Genomic DNA, 22,916 nt, shown 5'->3' with positions numbered 1-22,916 from the left:
GCACTTAAATACCTGTGTATTCCTTTTTTTAAAAAAAATAATAATGATAGTGACTTTTAAAGATAAGTGGTCAGTAAAACTGTTTTTTATACAACTGGATATGCCATGATTATGAATCTTTTATTCTTCATCAATAATGTGAGGAAATAGCACAGCCTTATTCAGTGGGATTGTAGACGTTTGTTTGAAACCCAGTCAGTTATTTTATATAACAAAATTTATATATTGCTTGATTGTAAGAAAACCTTAAAGAGGTTTCAAGAAACATTAAAATTATCAATAAAATCAGATAAAAACAATGAATTAAAACATTTAAAAGGCAATTAAAACAGCAGTAAACGAAAACGAGATTAAAACACATCAACATTTTCATGTCTGGTGAATAGGCTTGCCTAAACATAAATGTTTCAATCCTTCGTGTGACTTTTTCACGTTGGAACAGATCAGGTATTTCCTTTGCTATGGATGGCAGTTCTATTATAGAAATATAACTATGCTGCTTAAATTTATTTATTTATTTACATAACATTTAAGGTATTCCAGGCCCCGTTTCCTTTCACAAGGAAGCTTTTAATATAGAAGACACAAGACTTGGTTAAACAAAAACCCATCAAGATACCATAAAAATAATAAAACAGCATAAAACAGTAGAATCTGGCAATAATGAAATCATCAACAATAATAACCAACCCAATATCCATAAAAATAGTTACAATTATTTCCAGTTAATGTAAAACCATTTTAACAGCAGTGCCCAATACCTGTCTTAACACAAAAAGCGACATGAATCAAATGTCTTTAGAGTCTGTTTGAAGACCTGCATTGATAGGCCCACTCATACTTCAGTCATAATTCAATTCCACAAATGTGGAGTCATAACAGAAAAGGACCTGCTTCTCATGCCTGCCAACCTGATTGTTCTCATTGGATGGCACACCAACAGGGACCGTTCAGCACCATGGAGCTGTCCTGCGGTGTTCTACAGGGTTCCATCTTGTTCTCCATACTATTTAACATCTATATGGGCTTTCTCACTCGTGGCCCCCAAATTATGGAATGATTTCCTTGACGAGGTGCACCTGGCGCCAACACTGTTATCTTTTCGGCGCCAGGTCGACTTTCCTCTTCTCCCAGGCATTTTAGCATGTGTTTTTACATTTTTTTCAAAAAGGTGTTTTTAAATTTGTATATTTGTGTATTTGTTTGTAAAGTTTTTAATTGTTGTAAACTGCCCAGAGAGCTTTGGCTATGGGGCGGTATACAAATGTAATAAATAATAATAATAATATATGAAGCCTCTGGGAGCTGTTATCAGGAGATTTAGAGTGAGGTGTCATCAATATGCAGATGACACCCATCTTTATCTCTCTGTTCCATCCAGCTATACATTTGGAGGACTCACCCTTGGATTTTGGCTGCCATATAGAAAAAGCTACTGATTCAGAATGGGCAACAACCATTTTTTACCATTACTATATGCCTCTAAACTACCTGCAAAATTGTGTCTGTTATATCCGAAAGAGGATAAATTCATTAAACTGTTATTGTATCTGACTGACTAAATTGGGAGTGGCAGCTGAGGTGCTGGATCAGTGCCTTGAACCAGTGATGGGCTGTATGTGGGCCAATAAACTGAGGCTGAATCCTGAAAAGACAGAGGTGTTATGTGCCGGGGGGGGGAGAGACAACATGTTTTGGATGGGGATGCATTCCCCTGGAAGGAGCAAGTTCGCAGTTTGGGGGTACTTCTGGATCCAACATTGTCACTGGAAGCTCAGGTGGCCTCAGTGGCTAGGAGTACCTTGTCCAGCTCTGGCTAGTTCGCCAGCTTCGGACCCTTTTGGACAGAGAAGACTTTGCCACAGTACTCCATGCTCTGGTAACTTCCAGACTGGATTGTTGCAATACGCTCTGTGTGGGGCTGCCCTTGAAGATGTCTCAGAAATTTTGACTGGTCCAAAATGCAACAGCCAGATTACTGGCTGGGGTTCCCTTTGGATCTCATATAACCCCTGTTTTAAAACAGCTGCATTGGTTGCCAGTTTGTTTTGGGGCTCAATTCAAGGTGCTCATGTATTGATTGAAGCTTTAAACAACTTAGGTACCAAATATCTAAAAGACTGCTTCCTTCCCTACAGACCCTCTCAGGTATTGAGATCAGCCAAGGGGGCCCTTTTGGTAGTTCTGCCACCCTTAGAAGCTTGGGAGGGGGTAGCCCAGGAGAGGGCATTCTCTGTGGTGGCCCCTAAGTTATGGAATGCCCTCCCCACTGAGATGCATCTGGCAAATTCACTGTAAAGTTTTAGGCAAATGATGCAGACTCACCTCTTTACCCTTTGACACCCGAGACATGTATTTTTAGGATCCACCATATTTGGGGATTATTAGGTTGTTTTTTGTTTTTAATGTTATATTTTAAAATTGCTGTAACCCACCCTGGGACTTCTGGGTGAAGGGCAGGTAATTGATGATGATGATATGTTTGACTTATTTCTTCCTATCATACAGAAACAACTTATCATTAATGTTTAAAGGCTTCATAGTAGAGAGCACATGCTGTCAAGCAGAAGGTTCCAGGTTCGATCCCTCACATCTCTAGCTAAAATATCAGAATCCCGTTCCGTGCCCGGTACCTGCCGGGCAAAAGGGGCGTGTTTGCGGCTGCTGCCGAAGCCAGGCCGCCATCAAGGGTGTGTGCGTGCGCACGTGGCGCGCCAGCGCGCCGTCGTGACGCACAGTAAGGAGGCGGGGCAGCTGAAGGCCATTTAAGGCCACTCCACCAGCCTCCCGCCCTCCTTTGAATTTTGGCGGCGGAGGCCTTGTGGCGGCGGCTGCTGCGCGCCGCGGGGAGCCTTCCGGCCGCGGCGGGCCCTTTGGTGCGCCGGCCTAGCGGGGGCAGCGGCGGCAGCGGGACGCGAGGGGCCTTGGGGCCGCGGCGAGGCTCGGGAGGCCTTCCGGCCACGGCGAGGCCTTTGATGGGCCGGCCTCGCGGCTGCGACGAGGCACATGGGGACTTCCAGCGGCGGCGAGGCACGGGAGGACTTTCAGCCGCGGTGAGGCCTCTGATGGGCCGGCCTTGCGGCTGCGACGAGACGCGTGAGGACTTTCAGCCGCAGCGGGGCACGGGTGGCTTTCCAGTTACGGTTTCAGTTTCAGTTACCCCTGAGGAAGAATCTTTATTCAGAACATGTCAGGCCTAAACAAACTGCACTGCTATGGGGGCACCTTTGATGCTCTTCTGCTCTCTCCTGTTTCTTTCCTTCAAACTATCACCTTCTGATTCCATCATTTATCATAGAAATAATGTTTGGGATTAAGGGAAACACAACAACCTACTTCTAGTTAAATAGTACCCTAGACTTTCTATCATAAACCTGGAATATGTGGAGTAGGGGGAGAGACAATGTTTAAAATTTAATTCTATGCTGATAGTAAAAGAGAGATTGAAAAGGCCAAATATGTCTTGCAACCCAGGGCATGTGTGTCTGTGTTTTAAGTATGCAGAGAGAAATGTTTACTTTAGCTGAAGGTGAATTACAGTCAGCATTTTTATGGATTAAATATAATTTGAAAAGAACAGTAGGGGAAAAGGTTATTTTAAGGATTTTCTATTTAAACTAAACAAAATATTTATGCAGGCAGGCTTCTGTGCAGAACATAGAGGCAAGTATTCATGGAGAGCTCCTGTCTGTTTCTCTAAGCATAGTAATGCAGCAGGTAAAGGGATGATGCATAGACGAAGAGCTGTCTCTCTCCTCTCCTATGTATTTAGGTCCAGTTCCACACCTTATGTGGCAATTGACATTGCCACTTGCTCACTACATGTCTCTCACAATGCTGTAATGGGTGGCAAACCTCCAGTTAGGGCCAGGAGATACTTCTATTGGGGTCCCCTGCCCATTACAGAAAGCAAAATAGGAATAGACTCCTTTTCTTGATACTGAAGTGTATTTTTAGTTTAAACTAAATGTTACTTTTCAGTTACCAATTACCTAGAGAGGTAGTGGGCTATCTGACACTGGGGGCATTCCAGGGGCAGCTGGAGAGGGGATGCTTTTATTAAGGGATGTACTGAGAAGGCCATCCCACTTCCTCACTGTTTTGCAAACCAGGAAAGTTCAGAGAAGGGGTTAGTCAATTAGGGAGAACTTGAGATGAGAGCCCCCCCCCCCCAAAAAAAAAAATTGCCTGCACTCCCACACCCTTCTGCTGCCTGTGGCCGCCACTTCTTTTGCAGAATAACCTAGAAAGATGCTCTGTCATAACGTAGCGGCCATTTGGATTGGAGCAATGCAATGTAATTACAAAGAGCAGAGGCTTTCTGATGAGGGTGGGGGGCAGCTGGAGACAGAAAGGAGGCTGCAGGAGCCAGTAGGGACCCCCAGTTAGTGCTGCAACCTCACCTCCAAAACTACTTCAACTCCAAATGCAAAGGGAACTCATCCCCCCTTTTTTCACTGTCAAGCTTCTCCCCCCCCCAAATACGTTCTTCAAAACCCAGGTAAAAATATATGAACCTTTCCATCAGTTAAGTCCCATAAACCTCTGTCCTAAGACCCATTTAATCTGTGGTATTCTGAGTAAACACACATAGGATTCTGCTGTATGTGTGCAATCACATGCACCCTTCCAGGGGAAGAAGTAACGATACACTCGGGGATTTTCTCATAAGTAAGTATGCATAGAATTGGTCCAATTCATATTTCTCTGAGTAAATTATTTAAACATAATGGAATTAATCACGTGCAGGCTGCACATTTGCTTGCATCTTCTCTTTAGCTAGTTTACAAACTGGTCTGTAGATAAGGTGCCCACCTTTTTTACAGGCCTCTAGTCCTGTGCTTTTAAGAGTCATCTGATCTGCAGACATTAGAAGATGACATTGCTTAACTCCATGCCATCTAATAACTGCTGAATACGAACCTGCTATTAAAGGCACAACAACAAGCCAGAAGGATATGTGGGGCCAGGGCCCCCCAAAGGAGTGGGAAGCAGCCCCCAGCAGAGGCTGCTTGAGAAAAGTGTCCCTTCCCAGCTACGCTCGAGGGCTATGGACCTTGCTTGCAGACTGCCCAGTTATGGGGAGACTCATTTTATGATGTGGTTTTTCTTTATTATGCGGTTTTCCGGATCCTATGGACGCACTGGTCCAGGGGACAATTGATGAAGACACACAGTTGGGCAGGGTTATTGGCCCCTTCCCATCATCCCCTACCTCTGCTCTCTCAGTGCCCCCCCTGTATAGTGCCCAAAGTGGCAGTGGGCAAAGTCTACCTGATTCACCATCCGTCATACAAGTGGGGTCAGTCAGTGATGGCTTCATACCAGATAGTCTATGCACAGTGCACTACACTTCATTCAATATAGTGCGCACCTGTGGCAGAGATGCCTTATGGGCAAGTGTGGCAGCTAATCTGCCTGCGTTGCCAGCTGTTACACATGGTGGATTTTGAGCTGCTGAGTTTTGCCTTTTAGGTCAACTATGCAGCAGAGCATTACCTATGGGCTGCTGTATTCTTGCATGGAGCACTTCAGCCCCTTCTGGGAAGGGACAGCCAGGAGACGAGAGGCCCCAGAAGCGGTGGGGCACTATTTTCATGATGTCCAGTTCTCGGGTAGGGCAGACTTTGGGTGCATGTTAGCGCTTGATGGCACAGTTTATAGCGTAGCTATGAACTGGGGAGTTCTTTTGGCAGCTGGGAAAGTGGAGGATCCTGCCCCAGTGTTCACCTTCCAGGGTATTAAAATCGACTTTTGGACCCAGGGCTGCAGGCTGCCTGGAAAAAGCTTGAATTGTTGCAGATCAAGATCCTGAAGTTTTCAGGGGCTGGGAAAGTGTTTGCTTTCTGCCCTTCAGGTATTGGGGGCCTTCTGTGGTGGGGTTTATAGTGCCATAACAGGGATTTCACAGCCTCACCACAGGTTCAGGGTTTTGGCTGCCTTATGCGCCAACCTGCGGTGTGGCCCCCTCCGTTCCTGCAGTGCGTCAATGGTGTTCCAGTTAGAGGAAGGACCGACTCTGCTAGTCCCATACCGCATACTGGGAGATGGGGGAGGGGAGTCAGAGATGGTCAGGGCAGGAGGGGACTCCTGGGAGTTGGGGGGATGGCAGGGGCTATGCAAAGCGTGGCCTATTCCTAGGAATCTCGTCCTGGAATTCATCACAGATGGTAGGAGTAAAGCTTGTCTGCCAGTGTGTCGCAAGGTAGGCTTGCAGGGGGCCTTTAGGACCATTCACATGTCTTGGGATATGTCATGTGCTGGCCAGCTGGCCCATGCACACCCCCATACCCCTTATCCTCACCCTCCATGTTCACCTGACCCGCCAGGGATTGTTGATCAGGGAGGTGCCCTGTGACCATCATGCTTCAAAGCTCAGCGGTTACATGTAGCACCCCTCACACTTAATTTTGGAGCCTTCCGGATGGGGGGTGGGGGTGTTTGGGGCCAGGTCAGACTTCCCTTCGAGCCATCCTGGGGTCCAAGGTTTGTTTCCAGGCAGACCAGGGGTACAAGAGTCATTCCACATTATTTTACCCTCCCCTGGACTGGACACTTCCCCATGACGGCGACATAGTGTTTTTGGCCGGAAGCTATAGGCCTGGCTGCCTGATATTCAGGGGGAGGGATCTTCCCTCATAAAGTTTCGGTCTAGTGTCGCGATGCCTGGGAGCGGACCCATGGGGGTTTGAGGGCCATGCCCCTCCGGAATTGGGGTTGCCTACCCGGCAGTGGAATTGCCTACCTGGGACGGTCTATTTGGTTTTTGTATATGCAGGTGCAGGCCGCTAGGAGGTGGAAGTAGGGGGCGCATGGAATACATTCCCCCCAGGGGCGAGTCTGAAGGTCTGGGACCCAACTGTTCACGATTGTTTCTGTTTTTGGCAGGTTGCTGGACGGGGATGGAGCAGATGCGCAGTCTACTCTGCAGCCATGGCATGAGCTCATAGGCTGGCCTTGGGGCCGCAAACGCACATTGGTTCACAGCTGGGCCTCTGATGGTGGGCCATGGTTTGGTGACTGGGTCGACAGAGTATGCGCTGGAATGGTCTCCTACCCATGTCGTTCCAGCAGGGTTCAGGGCAGAAGGTTACTGAAGGGCAAGACATGTGAGAACATGCAGTTGAGGCCACAATAGCCTCTGGTCGTCTGCTATGGTCAGACAGGAAGGGCAAGGCCCTCAGTGGCAGGCATGTGAGGACATGCAGCTGAGGCCTTGGTAGCCTCGGGTCGTCTGCTGTGGTCAGACATGGAGGGCAAGGCCCTCAGTGGCAGGCATGTGAGGACATGCAGTTGAGGCCACGGTAGCCTTGGGTCGTCTGCTGTGGTCAGACATGGAGGGCAAGGCCCTCAGTGGCAGGCATGTGAGGACATGCAGTCGAGGCCTCGGTAGCCTTGGGTTGTCTGCTGTGGTCGGACATGGAGGGCAAGGCCCTCAGTGGCAGACATGCTTGGACATGCAGTTCGGGAGGCAACGATGCCATCCTCCTGATGGACCTGCAGAGGGGTCTGCATGAGATTCTTATCGGGTGTGGGGTAAAGGGAGACTAAGCAGAGGCTTGTCCCCCTTTTGTGGCAAAGAAGTGCGGGAAAAGGTTTAAAGGGAAAGGGCAGCTAGGTGACACCTTTAGGCACCTTTGGGGGCGATTGGCGGTCCGGGGGCCTGCAGCTCAGGGCTATACGGCCCGGGGGGCAGAACACGGGCCGCCTTTGGGGCCAACGTGCCTCATCCGCTCGGAGTTTCACGGCTCCGGGGGGCGGTGATGCGGGTTGGACCCCCTACACATCTTCAGGGTGTGGCTTGAGCTGGGGTCTGGCATAGGGCAGCCCCAGGCTCAGGCAAGGTTTAGTCGCCCTATGGCTGCAAGCAGGCTTTGCCTGGATCATCAGAATGCTCCCGCACTTGATTTCCCCTCTGCAGGTTCATTATTCTAATTGATTCCGTTTAATAAAGTGGCCCATGATTTAACCCAATGAATGGTGTTTGTGTTTTATTTCGGCAATAGGCCGCAATCCCGTTCCGTGCCCGGTACCTGCCGGGCAAAAGGGGCGTGTTTGCGGCTGCTGCCGAAGCCAGGCCGCCATCAAGGGTGTGTGCGTGCGCACGTGGCGCGCCAGCGCGCCGTCGTGACGCACAGTAAGGAGGCGGGGCAGCTGAAGGCCATTTAAGGCCACTCCACCAGCCTCCCGCCCTCCTTTGAATTTTGGCGGCGCCCGCCCGACCCTCCCTCTACTGCAGTGTGATTCATTTGGTCGCTACGGGGCCGACTAGGAATTTTTGGCCTGCCTGCCTCGCTTTGCTGGCAGGTTTCTTTTGCCTACTCCACACTGTGGTTGGGGGGACGGGTCAAGGGTTAGCACGGGTGCCTTTGGGGTTAATAGGCTGATTGGTGTGTTTTTAGCTTCAATATGTCAACGGTCACTTGTGGCAAAGAAGTGCGGGAAAAGGTTTAAAGGGAAAGGGCAGCTAGGTGACACCTTTAGGCACCTTTGGGGGCGATTGGCGGTCCGGGGGCCTGCAGCTCAGGGCTATACGGCCCGGGGGGCAGAACACGGGCCGCCTTTGGGGCCAACGTGCCTCATCCGCTCGGAGTTTCACGGCTCCGGGGGGCGGTGATGCGGGTTGGACCCCCTACACATCTTCAGGGTGTGGCTTGAGCTGGGGTCTGGCATAGGGCAGCCCCAGGCTCAGGCAAGGTTTAGTCGCCCTATGGCTGCAAGCAGGCTTTGCCTGGATCATCAGAATGCTCCCGCACTTGATTTCCCCTCTGCAGGTTCATTATTCTAATTGATTCCGTTTAATAAAGTGGCCCATGATTTAACCCAATGAATGGTGTTTGTGTTTTATTTCGGCAATAGGCCGCAAAGAATATTATGGGGAAAGCCTCTGAAACCCTGGAGAGCTACTGGCAGGTAAGAGTAACCAACAGTCTATTTGAAGAGGAATCATCATAACTTCTGCAAAGGTTAGTTCTGTCTCAGTAACTTTTTACAGTTCTTTGAGAGTGTTAACAACCATGTGGATGGGGTGATGCAGTAGATATTGTGTATTCAGACTTTCAAAAAGCTTTTTATAAGCCCCTCATCAGACACTCCTGTGGGAAACAGGATGCTGGGTTAGATAGGGCTTTGCTCTGATTCAGCGGAATGGTTGATTGACCAGGAAAGAGATCAGTGAGTCATGGTGAATATGTTGACCTTGTGTGTGGCACCTGAGAAAAATATGAGTTCCATATTAGGGATAATTCAAAAGGGATGAACAATGTAATTAACAATATCCTAATGCCTTCATGAAATCTGTGGATTGACTATACTTGGAATACTGTCTACACTCCTGATTCCCGATACTGATTTGAAGAAGTAAACACTAAGGTTATTGGTTTATTAAATTCTCCTGTGGGGGAAGAACTGAAAAGTTCTATCCTAAGAACCACAGAAATTTCTGTCACTCTAAATTCTTACCTGTTATTGATTTCCCTTCTGAAACCTGTTTTAAGTCCAAAGCAGTCCACTTCTAGCCCTATAGTACAGCGGAGTGTCCCTAAGTGGTTTGACATGGAGTGTCAGGGAGTGAAAAAACATCTGAGAAGTATGTATATTCAATACCCAACAGGAGCTGAGGAAGGTCCGGTTCAGAATAAACCTCCCCCCTGGGATAAAGACCAAAGAAATGATGAAATTTTAAAAGGGGTAGGCCTAGAAGTAGGCATTGTGAGAGCAGGGGCACAGGATATAAATTCAAAAGAGCAAAATTACCACAGGCCAAACCACAAGTGCCAAAGACACTTGAAGAGAGACACTGCTTACAAGTGCCTGTACGCTAATGCTAGGAGCCTCCGAACCAAGATGGGAGAACTGGAGTGCTTGGTCTTAGAGGAGAGCATTGATACAGTGAGCATAATGGAGAACTGGTGGAATGGAGAAAACCAGTGGAATACAGTTATCCCTGGATATAAACTATATCGGAAGGACAGGGAAGGACGTATTGGTGGCAGAGTCGCTCTATACGTGAAAGAAGGCATTGAATCCAGCAAGCTGGAAACCCCAAAAGAGGCGGACTCCTCCACAGAATCGTTGTGGGTGGTGATACCATGCCCCAGGAGGGACTTAATACTGGGAACGATCTATCGTCCCCCTGATCAAAATGCTCAGGGAGACCTGGAGATGAGATATAAAACTGAGGAAGCATCCAAACTAGGAAATGTGGTAGTAATGGGTGACTTCAACTACCCGGACATAGACTGGCCGCATATGTGTTCCAGTCATGACAAAGAAGCAAAATTTCTAGATATTCTAAATGACTATGCCCTAGACCAGTTGGTCATGGAACCGACCAGAGGGACGGCAACCGTGGACTTAATCCTCAGTGGGGACCGGAACCTGGTGCGAGATGTAAGTGTTGTTGAACCGATTGGGAGCAGTGACCACAGTGCTATTAAATTAAACATACATGTAAATGGCCAATTGCCAACAAAATCCAACACGGTCACATTTGACTTCAAAAGAGGAAACTTCACAAAAATGAGGGGATTGGTAAAAAGAAAGCTGAAAAACAAAGTCCAGAGGGTCACATCACTCGAAAATGCTTGGAAGTTGTTTAAAAACACTATATTAAAAGCTCAACTGGAGTGCATACCGGAGATCAGAAAAGGTACCGCCAGGGCCAAGAAGATGCCAGCATGGTTAACGAGCAAAGTCAAGGAAGCTCTTAGAGGCAAAAAGTCTTCCTTCAGAAAATGGAAGTCTTGTCCGAATGAAGAAAATAAAAAAGAACACAAACTCTGGCAAAAGAAATGCAAGAAGACAATAAGGGATGCTAAAAAAGAATTTGAGGAGCACATTGCTAAGAACTTAAAAACCAACAACAAAAAATTCTATAAATACATTCAAAGCAGGAGACCATCTAGGGAGGCGATTGGACCCTTGGATGATAAGGGAGTCAAAGGTGTACTAAAGAACAATAAGGAGATTGCAGATAAGCTAAATGAATTCTTTGCATCTGTCTTCACAGTGGAAGATATAGGGCAGATACCTGAACCTGAACTAACATTTGCAGGAAGGGATTCTGAGGAACTGAGACAAATAGTGGTAACGAGAGAGGAAGTTCTAGGCTTAATGGACAATATGAAAACTGACAAATCACTGGGCCCGGATGCAGAGCTTGGAAAAGTTACTTTTTTGAACTACAGCTCCCATCAGCCTAATCCAGTGGCCATGTTGCCTAGGGCTGATGGGAGTTGTAGTTCAAAAAAGTAACTTTTCCAAGCTCTGCCCGGATGGCATCCACCCAAGAACTCAAATGTGAAATTGCTGACTTCCGGGAAGGGTTGCTTTGCCTGTGCTGCCTCTGAGTCGAGCTCTCATCTCAGAAGAAGCTTTTTCAGCTTTAAAATCAGTCAAAACGTTCTTTTTGACTGGTAAAGATTTTCTCCCGGACAGGGAGAAACGTAGAGATTAACCACAAAGCCTGTTTTTGTGGGGAGGACTGGATTTCATTTATTTATGAGAGAAGATTCAAACTGCAATGCCGGATGGACTTTCATCAAGCTCTAGCTGATTACAGCGACACGTTTATCTTTTCTTCAAAGAAAAACGGACTCTAACAGGCAGATAAGCATCCTTCTTTCTATTTTCTTTTTTCACTTGGTTTAAATTGTTGCAGCAAAAAAGAGATTTGTCAATGAATCAGCTGTGAAGAACTTCTGGGTGAGTTATGGCTTTTCTCTTTCACTCACGAAATTAAGGAGGAAAGAAATCGAAAAAGCTTATATTTGTTTTTATTGCAAAAAGCTGTCCTGGAGGTGCATTCTAAAGATACCAATGGAAGAGGGATTTCTATTTCGAGGAGGGGGGAAAAAAAATTATTTTTTGAGTCTATTTCATTTTGACGAATCTGCTTGTTCATGACGCCACTAATTGTTTTGATGTTGGGAACTAAGTTTGTTTTGTATTCCTGAACACATAAAAGATAAGGCAGGCTGTATTGTCTACACTGATGTCAGCAAGCCTGTAATATTAACCCAATTGTGGCTGAAATAATTTTTGTTTCTGTGGTTTTAAGAATGACAACCAGGAAAGTGATTGAGACCATGGAAGAAATTATGTTTCAGAAAATAATGGGTGAGATTGAGATAACGAAACAAACCCTGAGACAGGGTAGACAGGAGATGAAAATTGAATTTAACAAAATGACGCAGGAGCTTAAAGAAATAGGAGATTCTGTGAGAGAGGTGTTTGATGAGATTAGAGATGAGAAAAGAAAAATTAAAGGGAAGCTACAAGCCCTGGAGATTGGAACAAATGTGAAATTGGAAAAAGATTTGGAGTTTATGGATGTTAGAAATAAAGTTTACTGTTTGGAATTCAACGTTGTCTCTGAAGAAATTAATGAAGATTTTGGTGGTAAAGTTATCAATGTCTTGGATAATTTTCTGGACTGGAATGATGTGATGGAGCTTGACATAGAAAAAATCTATGGAGTTGGCTACAGATATGTGACAGTAGAGAAACTCTTAAGAGATGAGCCAGTGCATTTTGTAAAAAAGAACAGAGATATGACTTTGCAGCAATATTTCAGCAACATATTCAGAATTCTTGACTGGAATGATGTGATGGGGCTTGACATAGAAAAAATTTATGGAATTAACTACAAATATGTGACAATGGAAAAACTTTTAAGAGATGAGCCAGTGCATTTTGTAAAAAAGAAGAGCAGAGATGTGACTTTACAACAATATTTCAGCAACATATTCAGAATTGATGGCAAGGACATATTTGTGATGGGGGAAATTCCCATCAGACTCTTGTTATATGACTATGGCTATGAGAGCAAGATCATCATGGGATACTGATAATGGATGAATGGATACTGAAACCACTGGATTTAACAGGACTATTGAAGATGGAAGATGGAATTAATATTGATAATGGAAGAATGGTTATGGAAATTATTGGACCTAACAGATTTGACGAGATGGATTAATCAATATGTTTATTTGGACTATGGCTATGACAACAAGATTATTATGGGATACTGATAATGGAAGAATGGCTACTGAAATTACTGGACTTAACAGGATTATTGAAGATGGAAGATGGAATTAATACAGATAATGGAAGAATGGCTATTGAAATTATTGGGCCTAACAGATTTGAATCAGATGGATTAAGCGACATGTTTATTTGGAGAAAAATTGAAAGATATATTTCTCAAGGAATTGAAACCTCTCTTTGACTTTTTGTGGAAGGAATAAAGTAATGTTTATGAGATTTGATGATTAATTAAGATAACTACTGGAGGAAAGTGATTTTATAATATAATTTTAGAGACAGGATTGTTATATATTGTAGACCTATAACTGATCTGCGACAAATCGGAAGTCAACATTTTATTTTATTGTTTAATTGTTTTTGTTTTGTTTTCTTTTTTGTCTTTGAAAATTTGAATAAAAATTAATGATAAAAAAAAAGTGAAATTGCTGATCTGCTAACTAAAATATGTAACTTGTCCCTCGGGTCCTCCTCTGTGCCTGAGGACTGGAAAGTGGCAAATGTAACACCAATCTTCAAAAAGGGATCCAGGGGGGATCCCGGAAATTACAGGCCAGTTAGCTTAACTTCTGTCCCTGGAAAACTGGTAGAAAGTATGATTAAAGCTAGATTAACTAAGCACATAGAAGAACAAGCCTTGCTGAAGCAGAGCCAGCATGGCTTCTGCAAAGGTAAGTCCTGTCTCAGTAACCTACTAGAATTCTTTGAGAGTGTCAACAAGCATATAGATAGAGGTGATCCAGTGGACATAGTGTACTTAGACTTTCAAAAAGCTTTTGACAAGGTACCTCACCAAAGACTTCTGAGGAAGCTTAGCAGTCATGGAATAAGAGGAGAGGTCCTCTTGCGGATAAGGAATTGGTTAAGAAGCAGAAAGCAGAGAGTAGGAATAAATGGACAGTTCTCCCAATGGAGGGCTGTAGAAAGTGGAGTCCCTCAAGGATCGGTATTGGGACCTGTACTTTTCAACTTGTTCATTAATGACCTAGAATTAGGAGTGAGCAGTGAAGTGGCCAAGTTTGTTGACGACACTAAATTGTTCAGGGTTGTTAAAACAAAAAGGGATTGCGAAGAGCTCCAAAAAGACCTCTCCAAACTGAGTGAATGGGCGGAAAAATGGCAAATGCAATTCAATATAAACAAGTGTAAAATTATGCATATTGGAGCAAAAAATCTGAATTTCACATATACGCTCATGGGGTCTGAACTGGCGGTGACTGACCAGGAGAGAGACCTCGGGGTTGTAGTGGACAGCACAATGAAAATGTCGACCCGGTGTGGCAGCTGTGAAAAAGGCAAATTCCATGCTAGCGATAATTAGGAAAGGTATTGAAAATAAAACAGCCGATATCAACATGCCATTGTATAAAGCTATGGTGCAGCCGCATTTGGAATACTGTGTACAGTTCTGGTCGCCTCATCTCAAAAAGGATATTCTAGAGTTGGAAAAGGTTCAAAAGAGGGCAACCAGAATGATCAAGGGGATGGAGCAACTCCCTTACGAGGAAAGGTTGCAGCATTTGGGGCTTTTTAGTTTAGAGAAAAGCGGGTCAGAGGAGACATGATAGAAGTGTATAGAATTATGCATGGCATTGAGAAAGTGGATAGAGAAAAGTTCTTCTCCCTCTCTCATAATACTAGAACTCGTGGATATTCAAAGAAGCAGAAGATTCAGGACAGACAAAAGGAAGTACTTCTTTACTCAGTGCATAGTTAAACTATGGAATTTGCTCCCACAAGATGCAGTAATGGCCACCAGCTTGGATGGCTTTTAGACAAATTCATGGAGGACAGGGCTATCAATAGCTACTAGCCATGATGGCTGTGCTCTGCCACCCTAGTCAGAGGCAGCATGCTTCTGAAAACCAGTTGCCGGAAGCCTCAGGAGGGGAGAGTGTTCTTGCACTCGGGTCCTGCTTGTGGGCTTCCGCAGGCACCTGGTTGGCCACTGTGAGTACAGGATGCTGGACTAGATGGGCCACTGGCCTGATCCAGCAGGCTCTTCTTATGTTCTTATGTTCTTAATATAGGTAGGAAAATTGTAATGCCTTACCCCAAAAATATTTGCTTAAAAAGCAATATTTTTGTTGTGATGTGCCTTCAAGTCGATTATGACTTATGGTGACCCTATGAATCAGCGACCTCCAGTAGGATCTGTCGTGAACCACCCTGTTCAGATCTTGTAAGTTCAGGTCTGTGGCTTCCTTGTTAACACAAAAGAAGAAACAAGCAGTCCAAAATGGGGGGAAGGCACTGATTGACTCTTCATTAAATAACAACTATAAACTTTTTTGGGCTCTGGTTACTGGTGCCTTGGGCACCTCATCAAGCTCAGTTAGCTGTAATATCCCTGCCAACATCTGGGAGCGGTATTTTTCTGAAATATTTGTGGAAGTTAGGGAATATCCAACAGTAGGTCTTTCTTTTTTAGATCTTAACGAGATGCCAATATGGTCTCCAGTTATACAGTCTGATATAAAATCTCTCCTTATCTGTCTCAAATCAGGAAAGGCCCCAGGATCCAATTTAATAGTCCCTGAAACTTTGAAGGCAAATATAGCCTGGTTGGCTCCCCTTTTGGCAAACCTATTTACACATATTAATAATACTGGGCTTTTTCCTTTAGCTTGGCTAGAGGCCATTGTGATACCAATCTTAAGAAAGGGGGTAGGGAAGATCCATCAAATTATAGACCTGTCAGTCTGTTGTCGATAGTGGCTAAGTTGTATGCTAGTTATTTGAACCTGAGGTTCGCATCTTGGACAGAGGATTAGAATATTTTGGGAAATGAACAGGCAGGTTTCAGACAGGGTAGATCCACCTTCGATCATTGTGTAGTATTAAATCATTTGGCTGAGAAATATATGCATTCTTTTGGAAATGGTTTGTTTACTGCTTTTATAGATTTGAAGTCTGCTTTCGATTCAATCCCAAGAGACAAATTATGGCTTAAATTGCTCCATTCCTCTATTGACAAGAGAATGTTTTATCTTATTAAATGACTTTACCAACGCACTACGCTTCGACTAAGGTGTGGATTAGAAGGTAATCTGACAAATTCTATTTCTGTTACTAAGGAAGTTCATCAAGGTTGCATATTGGGGGGAAAATGGGCTGCCTTCAAGTCAATTCCGACTTACGGGCGACCCTGTGAATAGGGTTTTCATGGTAAATGGTATTCAGAGGGGGTTTACCATTGCCTCCCTCTGAGGCTGAGAGGCAGTGACTGGCCCAAGGTCACCCAGTGAGCTTCATGGCTGTGTGGGGATTAGCCCCTTCTTTATTTAATATCAGTCTCCTTGAATTCTTATCTGTATTTTATGTACTTTTTAATCTACTTTCATTTTTTTGTGTTTTTGTTTACTGTATATAATGGTATTGTGAGCCACCCTGGGTGCCCCATTGTAGGTTAGAAGGGTGGGATAGAAATATTTCAAATAAATAAAATAAATAAATTATGGAAGAATATAAAATTATCCATGGGTTTGTATTCAATGGAATCCTACTCAGAGTAGCTGCATTGAAATTGATGAACTTGTTTGTCACGTTAAGTAACTTCAATGGGTCTAATGTAAGTAGGAGTAGCATTGAATACTACCTATGTTGCGGAAAAAGTGGGCAGAGAGTTTTTCTGTTTTCTCATAATACTAGAACTCAAGGCCATTCAATGAATCTCATGGTGGAAGATTCAGAGAAAGTACTACTTCATGCAGCACACAATTAAAACTATGGAATTTGCTACCACAAGATGTGGCTTTAAAAGAGGATTAGATAAATTCATGGATAAGAATATCATGGCTCCTTGTCATAATGTCTAAATCCTACCTCCAGATCAAAGGGAATATCAGTTATTGGGGAACAACAGTTGTTGTTATATGCCTTCAAGTCGATTATGACTTATGGCGACCCTATGGATCTTTTTTGGATATATTCAACAGTAGGAGAGGGCTATTGTCCTCGTGCCTTGCTTTGGGGCTTCCCTCACCAAAGAAGGGCTCCTGAGAAAATTTACTAGTCCAAGTGGCTGGCCACTGTGGGAAACAGGATGCTGAACTAGACAAGGCTTTTGTCTAATTCAGCAGGATGGTGACTGACCAGAAAAGAGTTGCTGAAACAAAAATGTTAGTGATTTTACCTCTGTTTGTACAGTTTTACAAATGACTAACAAAATTGTCAAGCAATGTGGGAATCCATGTTGGTACACACAGTCATGATGTACCAATTCAGCATTATGAGATAATACTGCTCTGCCAGCAACAGATACCATTGACAGATTATGCTAATTTATTATTGTTGCTGTTGTTGTTTATTTCTATGTTGCCTTTTGGCCAAACGACCCTCGAGGCTTACAAAATATAAACACAAATATAGAATACACATCAAGAAAAGCAATACAATTTACAAAAATTAGATAACAAAGTATTAACATTATTAAAAAGCAGCAATAACAACTTTCAATGACAATACAATAACAGGCAACACTTTCCTAATACGTCCCTAATAAATTCCTAATAATTAGATGATGTCTACTAGTTCTTACATCAATATGTTGATATCAAAGCATGGTACCAGCTGGGTGTCCTGCTGGTATTGCACCTGCCAGTCTGGATCAAGGAGAGGGAACAGGAGCAGTCCAGTTTTTTTTGCTAACATAGACAGTGTCCACAGTAAGCAGTACTTCAACTTGATCACAGGAATAAAGCGATGGATGTTCCAGCCCACAATCTCCCTGCCCTGACTGGCCAGGCTGCTCTCGTTGGTCATCGCAAAGATGGAAACAAGGGACTCGAAGGGAAAGGAGAGGAAAGAGGTGGAAGCCTGCTTGGCGTGGGTGGGTCTGTCCATGGGGGAGGCCCCGGCACTGGAGCTCGTGTCGTTGGAGGGTTGGTGCAGGTCCGCCATCATGACTGGGCTAGACAACAAGAGGCCCAGCAGGAAGGGTGGCGGTGAAGAAGACGTGGTGGTGGAGATGGGTGAGTGGCGTTTGGTGGCTCTGGGGCTTTCAAAAGTTAAGGTGCCACAGCTGCCCCTCCGCCGGGCTCTGAACTGCTTCATTGTAGGCCTCATCGGCCTCCCCCAGCACAGGGCGGTGTTGGCAGTGGCTTCAGGAGCAGCAGAGTCATCATTGTCTTCCCCTTGGTCCCATGCAATGCTCTCTGCTTGGCTTATTCTAATACCACAAAAACTGATTAATGAACATAATTGAATAAAGGGAGGATGTTGCAGAGTGGATTACCTACGTTGCATTCTATAGTCCTTTTGGTCACTACAGGGTGAATTATGTCTGCATACAGTTGCCATTTAATATGTTTATAATTGGATTGTGCAGAGCAACCAAACTGAAGAAATTCTGTTAATATGTTGATTGAAATCCTTCTGCCACATAAAAAAACCTTCTATGTAATCGTTAGAAGTGAGTACAAAGATAGTTGTACAAAAACTGAAAAGAGACCATTCCCAGGTCAGCCAACCTTTTATTGTGTTATCGATGTAGGATCCTGTAGATTAATTTTAAACAAAATTAAAGATGAACTAGTTAAAATAGAAAGTAAATCCTGCTGTTTACTCACAGATGAAGGTGTGATTCACACAAAGCTACTTGTGTGAGTAAGATGAGCAGAATGCCGTTTATTGGCTGCTGTCCATTTCTATCTAAAAATTGAGAAATTATTTATTTTCAATAAAAAAATAGAGAGATGCAACATTCACACTCAAGTAAATATCACAAAGTATCTTTTTTGCTTCTGAAACATAAACCATTGTCATAATGACCATCTGCAGGCTGTAGGTTGCTAACACACCCTGACCTATGACATTTATGACAAATTACACACCAAAGTGCAAGAGACGGCTTGTTAAAATGAAGCCCGAGGCCCACAAGTTCATGAACACTCTTGTCTTTAAAAGCATGGGTTAAACATGAACAAGAAGCAGTTTGGACAGAAAACAGACATGGCAATGGCTCAAAGGAAATGAAATCCTAATCCCTAACCCTTTGACTTTTTGTAGCTTGCTGTGTGCAACAATGTGCTTTCAACCATTAAACTACCTTAACCTTCTGAAGAGCCAAATCAGTTCAAATTGCCTGCAAATTTGCACATAACCACACAAGACTTGGTTGATTCCCATTTGAAAATTGCATGGAGGACAGGCACTTAATGTAATAATTTCTAACAAGCAAAATGAGTTTTACATTGTCACACACCCCTCCCTCGTACACACACTTAAGAGGGGTGTCACATACAAAGAATGTGAAGAAACACTTTTCAAAGTCATAAAGTGAGGTGGGAAACAAACAAACAAATACAAACCAAACATGGTGTCACCTGGACAGAGTTCTGTTAAAACCCCCACCTCCTCTCAAACTGCCTAATGTGCCAAGACTTTTAAACATAGTCCCACTTTTAAACTCCTTTTCGGTTACATATCAGAGCTCTTTCTAGCAGCCAGATATGGCTCCAGGTCTGACATGGGGCTTTGGGAGAGCCCTGTGATGGGCTACCCTTCAGCTGGTGCACCCATGCTAGCAGCCAGATCTTTGTCTCCCCTTCTCCTATTTCTTCTCACTGGTCATGCGGGTTGGGGCCTATCAGAGGAGAAGGATGGCAGCAATGGTGATGATAGTGTCACTTTTCTGATGAGTGCCAGACAACTGCTATTGTTAATGTTCACAGTGCACCAGGGCAACTTTGTGATACCCCAGAATATTGTGGGCAATTGCAGTGGTGACTACCCGGTGCTTATTGGAGCCCTGGAAATGGGGGCCCAAGGCGGTGGTGTTATCAGTGGTGGGCCCTTGGCAGCTGCCCAAGGATGCCACCTTTTGGTGCCAGGCCTGATAAACATTGGTTGTTTCTTATTAATATTTGCGTAGCTAGTTTGGACATTTCTTTTAAATGGGTGATAATCTCTACTTTGAACAGCTGACAAATAAGCTGTGAATTTTCCAGATGCTCACCTTATAGGTTTCTAGGGTATAAGACTATGTACTAGACATGTGTTGAGGTAATGTGATCACAAAATGCTAGGCAAAAGGAAAAGACTTGCAAATAAAATTAGTCATGCATGTGCAAATATGCCAATAAGTGAACATTTTATAATTTAAACAGTCTGGATATCTGCACTTGTTGTTCCAGATGACTAAGTACATTTGTGCCCAGTAACTCAAGGCCAGATCACACATTTATATGTCCAGACCTGTCCAGGCATTCTCCTCTGTGTGAATCTGACACATGAGCAGGGTGATTGGGGATGGGTATGCTAAGCTCTGCCTCCCCATATCATCATCCCCATCCCCTTAACACGTTGCAGGTCAAAGACTGAACACCTTTATTTATGGAAGCCCCCCATGAGTTTTCAAGCCCAAATTTTGCTGGGTCCTCATGCAGAGACTCCTCACAAGCAGAGGTGGCTCCCCACTTCAGTTTTGTCCTCCAGGTTGTTGAGAGTGTCAGAGATAGTGATGGAGGGGTGGTGGTGGGACTTAGGACACTCATCCCTGCTTGCCGTGCTGACATGTAGAATTTGCACAGGAGCAGGAATGCCTGAACATTCCTTACCTGCCAGCAAGTGTCTTCATTACCACATAGGTAATGCTCATTACCACATAGTGAAATAAACCAGGCTGTACATGGGACAACAGTAACAACTGTGGAAATTGCTGCCAACTGTATCTATGTACACCAGAATGACTGCAACAAGCATGCATATGGGTGAACAAGGTCTGTGATTGCAGTAATGTTGGGAAACATACATGAACTTGCCCTTAGTTTCCCCATGTAATTACAGTGATCATACCCTTATGTTCTTAACAGAGGTGTAACTCAGGCATAAATTATGTTATTTAGGATTGCTCCAGAACAATACGAATTGTTAGTGATACTTGATTGCTTCATCTGATGGCAAACTATAATTAGGATGATGTGAGTTAATAATTTGGGGGTAATGTGTTATACTGATGCATTTTTACACATAAAAAATTCTGTGTTAGGATAGAGATTGGAATGGATGTTTGTCCAGTCTATGAATTTGCAATTACATGAATTAAATAGTGTCATTTTATGCAAATTGTACATTGTTGTTTAAAAACATTGTTGGTTTTCAACACTGCATCAATATTTCATTATTTCAGATTATTTCTAAGATCTGTGGCATTGTTAGGATAAAAAATATATAAGTACCATATAATTTATCCCCATAACAATCCTGTGTGGTAGAACTGTCTGGCAAGGTTTGGGAGTGGCTGGTGTCACCAAGCTAATAATGCTTGCCTCACCCCTGACTTATGTACATTAGGGACATGGGGGTGGGCTGGGAATGATGTACTGATAATTTCTTGAAACTTTTCTTCCCCTGTGAAAGAGGATTTCCTTTTTCTGCTTCTTTCTCAGGACAGTTTAGAAGTTCTTTAAATTTTTTCTGTAATTTTGCTGGGTGCAGCGTTGAGTTTACTTTACCATTGGAAGTTGGTTGTGTGTGGTTTGTGTGTGTGTTTTATTTTCATTAAACATTTCTTAGTGTTCTGCAGCCTCCCTGGCTGCCCTACACTTCCTGAACAGAAAAACATGCCATGGGAGAAGTTACCTCATGGCATCTTTAGCTAGGCTTTCTTGTAAGGACCGGAAAGTGGGGAGGCTGGCTAATAAACGCTAAGATCCGCGCACACTACCATTTTTTAAAAATAAAAGTCCTTCCTTTTGGCTTTAAAAGTAATAAGATTCACCTTTAAAAAAAACATGAACAGCTGTCAGGCACATACTAGGCAGCCCCTCCACCCTCTCGGCCTTACAAGAAAGTGCAACTGAGGATGTGATGTAGTTTTAGGTAACTAATACAGACACCCAAGAAGACTGCAGACTACAGACCACTCACACAGGTAAGTGCAACTTAAACCATGCATCTACCTATGAAAATTTCACCAACATTTTCTGTCCTCTTTGATAATTTTCAAATGCAGTTTTTTTGCATGTAACCAATACTATCAGGTCTGGTTGAAAAAAATGCGGGAGAAGTTTTCAGCGCAACACTATTGCATAATGCTATCAAGGACTGGAGAGGACCCTGTCTAGTTCACATTCTCGTCTAGGAAGCTTTTACTGGTGTCTGATCCAGCTGTCCCATTAATATTATGACTTCTAGGAGCTCCTCAACAGGGGGGAATTCAGGTAGTGCTATTCTGTTCAGTGTATCAGCAGCCAGGCTGTTTTCCAGCTGATGTTATGTTCGTCACCTGTTATTCTGAAAGCCCTGTGTTATAGTCATGCTGTTGCCATGGTTGGAGCTGCTGTGTTCTCAGTAAACAGCTCAACAATGTGTTGTGATTTGTTATAATGGTGAAAACTTTCCATAAGGTGCCTATGGAATTTCTTAATGCTAAATATGATGGCTCAAGTCTCTCTTTCACTTATGAGCTATCCCCTTCTGCTTCTGTTTATCACTCCTGAGTCACATCCAGAAGGTCATTCTTCTGCTCTTCCTTACTCTCCAGTTTATAAGTTTTTACTCATGATAAAGCATCACAGGAAAGGATTAATTCATTTTGGGGGTAAAAATGGACAAGGCTTTGTGAATGTGAAAAACCTCATGGATCCTTAGAATGCTTGTTCTTGTCTGTTTTGACAGGGCCATAAGCACTGAGGAGGTGTAAGGGTCCTAAAAGCCTGGATGGATTTGGGAGGAACTAGTGGTAATAATTTAGCCTTGGTAATCCTACATATCAGAATTGACTGCTCACGGTCCATGAATACTATGGAACTCAAATGTATAAAATGAACCAAACATATGCAGTATGTGTAACTGTGTTATCAGTATCAGTAGTGCTCACTTGACCTCCTGTCGGTTGCATCACTGCTGCTTACTGGGGGGTA

The sequence above is a fragment of the Rhineura floridana genome, chromosome 1 (assembly GCF_030035675.1).
Source record: "Rhineura floridana isolate rRhiFlo1 chromosome 1, rRhiFlo1.hap2, whole genome shotgun sequence".
NCBI lineage: Eukaryota > Metazoa > Chordata > Lepidosauria > Squamata > Rhineuridae > Rhineura > Rhineura floridana.
The sequence above is the reverse complement of the archived record's forward strand: the minus strand, read 5'-3'. Positions refer to the sequence as shown.